General features: G+C 36.7%; 1 pseudogene; it reads left to right on the top strand.

Moving 5' to 3' along the window:
- Positions 1-4,404: 4,404 nt before the first annotated feature.
- Positions 4,405-4,523, top strand: LOC145284503 (U2 spliceosomal RNA; annotated as a pseudogene).
- Positions 4,524-8,526: the final 4,003 nt, after the last annotated feature.

The raw sequence follows: 8,526 nt of genomic DNA, 5'->3' as shown, positions 1-8,526 counted from the left end.
TAGGTCGGCGTTATAAACTCACGTAGAATCCGGCTTAGTGAAATACGTATAGGTCGGCGTGATAAACCCACATAAAATCCGGCTTAGTCAAATACGTATAGGTCGGCGTGATAAACTCACATAAAATCCGGCTTAGTCAAATACGTATAGGTCGGCGTTATAAACTCACGTAGAATCCGGCTTAGTCAAATACGTATAGGTCGGCGTGATAAACTCACATAAAATCCGGCTTAGTGAAATACGTATAGGTCGGCGTGATAAACTCACATAAAATCCGGCTTAGTCAAATACGTATAGGTCGGCGTGATAAACTTACATAAAATCCGGCTTAGTCAAATACGTATAGGTCGGCGTTATAAACTCACGTAGAATCCGGCTAAGTGAAATATGTATAGGTCGGCGTGATAAACTCACATAAAATCCGGCTTAGTCAAATACGTATAGGTCGGCGTGATAAACTCACATAAAATCCGGCTTAGTCAAATACGTATAGGTCGGCGTTATAAACTCACGTAGAATCCGGCTAAGTGAAATATGTATAGGTCGGCGTGATAAACTCACATAAAATCCGGCTTAGTCAAATACGTATAGGTCGGCGTGATAAACTCACATAAAATCCGGCTTAGTCAAATACGTATAGGTCGGCGTTATAAACTCACATAAAATCCGGCTTAGTGAAATACGTATAGGTCGGCGTGATAAACTCACATAAAATCCGGCTTAGTGAAATACGTATAGGTCGGCGTGATAAACTCATATAAAATCCGGCTTAGTCAAATACGTATAGGTCGGCGTTATAAACTCACGTAGAATCTGGCTTAGTCAAATACGTATAGGTCGGCGTGATAAACTCACATAAAATCCGGCTTAGTCAAATACGTATAGGTCGGCGTGATAAACTCACATAAAATCCGGCTTAGTGAAATGCGTATAGGTCGGCGTGATAAACTCACGTAAAATCCGGCCTTGTTAAAAAAATATTATACTGGTTGCTTAAGAAAGTGTAAATCCAGTTACTGAAATCATGATGCCATTGCCTCGATGGAGGGAGAGAATGATTACCCTCTCTGGTATTTGAAGCAGTATACCAGTCTACCAGGAGCCTTGTGGAAAAAGATAACTTACTTCACTGAGTTCCTAATGGAACGTACAGCATGGGGACATTGATTGCTGACGGCCGGTTGACGCACCATTCACGGAAAATTAGGGACTTCTGAAATTTATGAATACTCATAAATTTCGGATTGTATAGGGAGGGATGTGGCACTATTTCCTTGTGCCACTGTTTCTAACACACTCTGCAGCATGGACGGGTGGTAATTTGCCCATGAGCGTAGAGATACAAAGAAATCCCTTCCCATAATTCCCTTGCTATCTTTCTGTCTCTTTCCTGCACGACCACCATGATGTGAGGACGCATAGTCTGTCTCTCCGTAAATGAGGGGGGCCACCCCCTCCCTCAACACTAGTTAGGGTAGATTAGTTAGCTTTGAAAAGCCTATTGTCCACTTTTAAATTGTTTTTTTTTGTAATATATATTGTATCTCTAATGTAAAATAAAATAGTTAGTTATACCTTATGTATATTACAATTGTGTCGCGTGTCGTTTTTTCTTGTGTCTGCCATGAATGCCTCCATAAATGTCTGAAGTCGAAAGGCGGCCCTGAGGACAAAGAAATGAGGATTCCCACCAGAATGCCACCAGGGTGAAGAGATCATCTTGAGAGAAGAAAGGAGCCACACCCAGATCCAACATCTCAGGTATGATTTTCTTCTTGCTACTCAGACCCTGAACCTGGCACACCACTCCCTCCCCGACTTTCCATTGCGGACAGACGCCACACTAGACGATTTGAAAATCACCCCTTCTCAGGTGCATTGTATATTAAAATACCCTAGACACCATAAAAGCATGTGGACCAGATCTCCTCCTGGCTGTGCTAAAAAATGCTCTACTGAGGTTGCTCCAATTCTCTCCAAAGTTTACAATAAATGCCTTAACGAATCTTGCTTTCCCGACTGCTGGAAAACCGCTTCTGTTGTACCAGTCTTCAAGAATTCTGGTGAAAGAACGGACTCACTAAATTATCGCCCCATTAGCCTCCTCCCACTTTCCGCCAAAATATTTGAGTCATTAATTAATCAAGCCCTAGTCCAACACCTAACAGCTGCTAAACTCCTGACGGATAAAGAATGTGGATTCAGGCAAGCCCGTTCAACAGCAGCTATCTTAACTGTATATATAAATGCGGGAGTGCCTCAAGGGTCTATCCTTGGACCTCTATTATTCCTGATATTCATAAACGACCTCCCTGATAAAATTGTTTCGGAGATGGGTATATTTGCCGATGACACCACCCTCTATAACACGCATGAGGGGAAAACAAATGAATACATATTTAAGGAAATGGCAGAAACACTAGAGGATGACCTCCAATCTGTAGTGGAATGGGGACAAAAATGGATGGTCACATTCAATGCTGCCAAGACTAAGCTTGTTTCCTTAAATACCTACAAGAAACCTTTTCTACTACAAATAGCAACGGACAAGAACACACTGCCTGAAAGTACTTCCTTAAAGCTGCTTGGCCTAACATTTACAGGGAACATGACATAGAATATATACATTGAGACGATTACCAAGGCTGCTGCAAGGAAGGGCTCTCTGTAACGTACCAGAAAATTACTTACGCCTGAAAGTACCCTGCAACTCTATAAAGCCGCCATTCGCCCATGTATGTAGTACTGCTGTCACATTTGGGTTGGTTCATCTGCTGCTTGTCTCTCACTCCTGGACAGGGTTCAAAAGAGAGTCGCCAACCTGATAGGTCTTGAACTTTCATCTAGGCGTCAGCCTCTGTCTCATCGACGAAATGTTGCATCCTTCTGCCTGTTCTACAAATACTTTAATGGTGAATGCTCTGACGAACTGCAAGCACTTGTACCTCTTCGACGTGACTACCCCCGACTAACCCGACAAGCAACCAAGTCCCACCTCTTTACAGTAGAGATCCCTAGGTGTAAGAAATCCTTTTACTCCAATAGTTTCTTCTTCAGAACTGCAAGCCTTTGAAACTTCCTTCCGGGATACTGCTTTCCCAACTGTACTGATATGCAGAATTTCAAGTGTAATGTGAACACACATCTTTCTACTCATCTCCCTTCATAATCCCCCGCAAATTATGTCCCTGATAGTATCCCCCTACTTAAAAGTGGCGCTTGCCTTTTTTGAGTTGAAGAATGAATAATAAAAAAAAACAGGGACCGGAAAAACCTATCCTAGCACCATCGTATCCCAGGCTTCTATAATACACGATTTGTTGCAAGTTGAGGAAAAAAGGACGTTCGTTTGTAGTATAGACAGGAGGACGTTTAGACACTGCCATAAAAAAAGTTGTTTTGTTCTCCTTCCATTTTGTTCCCTTTCCAAGCTTCAAAATTAAGGCGGACCAGCGGAGCGAGAAGGAAATCGTCAAGAATTTGACTGGAGGACAGACTGGTACCAAAAGCAGGTTAGACTGGTACCAAAAGTTATAGAGGATAATATTGATTAATATTTCCTTCATTTCGAGAGGACGGCAACGAACCCTAAGTGACCTAATAGATATTGGGCGATGCGCTGCAGACAGTGTAAACAGGCAGAGCACAGAAAGTGGTTGCGATACTGAAAACGGCGCACTGCTCGGACATCGAGGAGGTCAAGAAGGACATTCTGCGAAATTTCGAATTGGTCGCAGAGGCAAAAATTCAGAATTTAGCAGAAAACAGAAATATAATCATATTTGGAATTCGCAAAAGATAAGGGACGTTTACTCAGAAACTGGTACACGGCGAAAGAAGCGGAAAACGATGCAGAGTGCTTGGACATCTCCGCACTATGGACATTTAGGATTTCGGTTGTATTACACATTGCAATGCGTTCTATTATTATTATTATTATTATTATTATTATTATTATTATTATTATGATTATGATTATTATTATTATTATTATCATCATCATCATCATCATCATCATCATCATCATCATCATCATCATTATTGTTATTGTTATTGTTGTTGTAGTTATTATTATTATTAGTAGTAGTATTAGTATTAGTATTAGTATTATTATTACTATTATTATTATTGTTGTTGTTATTTTTGTTGTTGTTGTTGTTGTCGTCGTCGTCGTTGTCGTCGTCATTATTATTATTATGATTATTATGATTTTTATGATTATGATTATGATGATGATGATGATCTTAGTGCGCTTATCGCTCCGTCCGTTATCATGCTGTGCATCCCTAATAAAGGAAAGTGGAATATTCCGAAAAGTGGAATATTCAAAATAAACTTTGTTACCACATATTATAAAAAAAAAAAAATTGGTGTCGCTGTTGAGGCAAAGCTAATAAAAATGAGTTGCCTTTCTTGGCCTTTTGGCTAAGATCAAAGTGTAGTATCTATTCTTCAGGTGCTAGTATCTATTCTTCAGGTGTTACATTTAAATTTCTTCTCTCTCAATGGAAGAGAAATCCTTTACGACTAGCACAATTTTTCCTCCACGTTAAAAAAACGACCCTGGTGTCTAAATCTGTCCCGTGGGGAGGCATTGTGAATAGGTACTATGTTTAATGTATCAAAGTTTTAATATTAAAAAAGTAACTGGAAAAAGTTATTTGTGATTTAATTACAAAATGCCCTGGAAATGTCACTTCTGATTAATTATAAAATGCCCTGAAAAATGTCCGTTCTGATTTTTTTTGTTTACTTGCCTCCCCACAAGGCAAGAAATTCGACATGTAGTCGGTTAAAATATTAGGGGAAAACCAGCTTCCCAAAAGGGGTACTTTGCTCAATAACAAAAATAAAAATTGTATCAGTAATGAAGGATTTCTCCTCCATTAACTAAAACACAAAAAAGGGGGATTTAAGTCACTGGAATGCTGAAACTGATCTTACACCCAGAAATTCATGCTAAAGCAATGGTTGCCTAATCCCTAACCGTGTTAATGTTTTTATGTATTAATTTAGAAAAGCTGCTGAAACAGTTTATGATTTAAAGATTAATTTATTTCAAGTATATTTTAAGCAGTGGGTTACGGGATATGAAGTCAGTCCCGGAAATTACTCAAACCGTTTACGATTTAAACATTACTTTATTTTATGTATATTTTTAACAGTGGGGTGGGGGATATTAAATCAGTCCCGAAAATGGGTGAAACCGTTTACGCATTGCATATTACTTTATCTAATGTATATTTTTAACATTGGGGTGGGAAATATGAAGTCGGTTCCGGAAATGGCCGGAAGTGGGTTTTTAATTATAAAAATTATTGTCGAAATTAGTAACATATCCAGGATTATTAACAACGATTAATTGTGAGTTAATCGATTGTGTGTTTATAATAAAATAATCAGCACAGGAAATATATCAAAGTAAGTATGTTAGTAAGAGAGGGCGATAAGGATGGTTTAAATTATGAAAAATAATTGTCGCAATTAGTAACATATCCAAGAATTATGAAAAATGGTAATATGTTATTTAATGCATTAGTGTGTTTGCAATGAAATAATCAGACCAGGCAATATATCAAAGTTATTTTTTAGTAAGTGGGGCGATGATGTGGGTTAAAATGATGAAAAATGATTGTCGAAATTAGTAACATATCCAAGATTTATGAAAAATGACGAAATGTGAGTTAATTGATTGGTGTGTTTTTAATGAAATCAACATCCCAGATAATATATAAAAGTTATTTTTTTAGTAGTGGGGGGTTGATAATGTGGGTTAAAAATATTAAAAATAATTGTCGAAATGAGTAACATATCCAAGAATTAAGAAAAATGATAATGTGTGAGTAAATTGATAGTTGTGTTTTTATGAAATAATCAGCCCAGGCAATATATCAAAGTAATTTTTTAGTAAATGAGGACGACAAGGATGGTTTAAATTATAAAAAAAATATTGTCGAAATTAGTAACATATCCAAGAATTACGAAAAATGACGAAATGTGAGTTAATTGATTGGTGTGTTTATAATAAATTAATCAGCTTAGACAATATATCAAAGTTATTATATAAGTAAAGGGGAAGGAGATAAGGAGGGCTTAAATTATGAAAAAATATTGTCGAAATTAGTAACATATCCAAGAACCACGAAAAAAATGATGAAATATTAGTTAATTGAATGGTGTGTTTGTAAGGAAATAAGCAGCCTAGACAATATATCAAAGTTATTATTTAATAAAGAGGGAAGGGCTAAAATGTGGGTTAAATTATTAAAAATGATTGTCGACATCAGTAACATATCCAAGAATTATGAAAAATCATTAAATGTGATCTCATGCATTAGTGTGTTTGTAATAAAATAATAAGCACAGACAATATTTCAAAGTTATTATTTTATTAAGGAGGGAGTGATAATATAGGTATAAATTATGAAAAATGATTGTCGAAATTAGTAATATGCCCAAGAATTATGAAAAATGATGTAATGGAGTTTGATTGATTAGTGTGTTTGTAATGAAATAATCAGCCCAGCAAACGTATCAAAGTTATTATTTTAGTAAGTTGGGCGACAACGTTGGTTTAAATTATTAAAAAAAATATTGTCGAAATTAATAACATATCCAAGAATTACGAAAAATGATGAAATGTGAGTTGATTGGTGTGTGTGTGTGTGTTTGTTTGAAATGAAATAATCAGGCCAGACAATATATAAAAGTTATTATTTTAGTAAGGTGTCCGATATGGTGAGTTTAAATGATGAAAAATTATTGTCAAAATTAGTACCATATTCAAGAATCATTAAAAATGATGATATGTGAGTTAATTGATAGTTGTGTTTTTTATAAAATAAACAGCCGATACAATATATCAAATTTAATATTTTAGTTAATGGAGGGGCGAGAATGTGGGTTGAAATTATGAAAAATTATTGTCGAACATAGTAACATATTCAATAATTATGGAAAATAATAAAATGTGAGTTAATTGACCGGTGTGTTTGTAATGAAATAATCAGCCCAGAAAATATATCAAAGTTATTATTTTAGTAAGAGGGCAATACAGTTTTAATAAAAAACTAGAATAATATGATTGGGCATTCATTCATGCTGAACAGAACGCTCACAGCATGCCCAGCAACAATATATTGCATATAAAAAATGCTGCTGTGGAATTTCCACAGGTCCCGCTAGTTATTATTATTATTATTATTATTATTATTATTAGTAGTAGTAGTAGTAGTGTAAATGAATGAAGACGTAAAACAAATCTTTTTTCTAAGGCTTTATTGAACAAAATTCACAGCTACTAAATCAAAGGAGAAAGAATTCAGTCTTTAAATAAAAAGAACGCGTGCAAAATCACGTGGCAAGAAACTGAATTTTCATATCTTTTTTTTTTAATATTAAGAACAAAACAATATAAATAAAAATATAACAATCTCCCCCACTTGTAAAAGAGATTGTAAATAGTTTTTTGTTTTATAAATCCAGTCGCTAGACTGGTCTGCGAATTCTGGTCGGCGTGGAGGTAGTTCGCTAATCGAAGGACCGGTGGTCCTTTGGGAAAGTTGGTTCTCAGGGTTCTATTATAGTCAGATTCATCTTCTGTATTAAGTGTAGTACTGGCAGGACTTGTACAGGTCAACCGAATCGGGTCTACATTTGCAATGTCGGGTTGAATACTTTTAGCAGGATTTTGAGGTATATCAGAGCGTGGAAAGCGAGCTAGATGTCCCAGCGCGACTGAATATTCCTGGTCATCATTATGTCGTATTTTTGCACGTATAGGATTAGTTTCAACTCTAGACTCTTTCATTTTCGCTGTGTTTGCGTAATCGTTTGCACGGATGATAAAAAGGAATACAAGCCTGTTTGTCTAGATTCGACTGAAGTCAGCTAAGAGTCCCTATATCCGAGAGTAGAATATCTAAAGGGAATCAGTTCAAGGTTGTTATATTGGCAACTTCATGAACAGCTTTGTATGTCGCATAGCGTGTTTTCAGACACGGGAGGAAATACAGGGTTGATTGTTCTGATCACATAGTGTAGAATTAGCTGTAAAGTTCTTGGCAAAGTATTTGGTTTTGTCCGATGCTGACGAGATTATCTCAAGTCCATTGATGATATTTGGGATATAGTACACGCTTTTGTTCAGGACCCTATTTGTTATTTGCCAAAACTTGTGGGGACCAAGCAGTTATTGCAATGTTTCTAGACCTCTTCGCACTCATACAGGCTTTCGGTCTTTTCATCTTCCTTGATCTTTCTATCCTTTGGTGCGGTGCCAATCGTGCTGACGCCAGTTTTTTTTTTGGAAAAGGAAAGGAGGGAAGAAGAAGGGAAACAAAAGAGAAATGGTAACGGAGGGAAAAGGGGAGGGACAGGTAAATGGAGGCGGGGAGAGGGAAAGAGGAGGGAAAGTGGGGATATGTATTTTCCGCTTTTGGTGTACCAGTTCCCTTGATGGCGCCTTTTTGTTTTATTTCCGTTGCATTTTATATATGCCCAGTTATAATTTATCACTCATGTGGA

This window comes from Euprymna scolopes, chromosome 1 (genome assembly GCF_053919585.1).
Source record: "Euprymna scolopes isolate OS-2025 chromosome 1, ASM5391958v1, whole genome shotgun sequence".
NCBI lineage: Eukaryota > Metazoa > Mollusca > Cephalopoda > Sepiida > Sepiolidae > Euprymna > Euprymna scolopes.
This window is presented reverse-complemented; position numbering and strand designations above follow the sequence as displayed.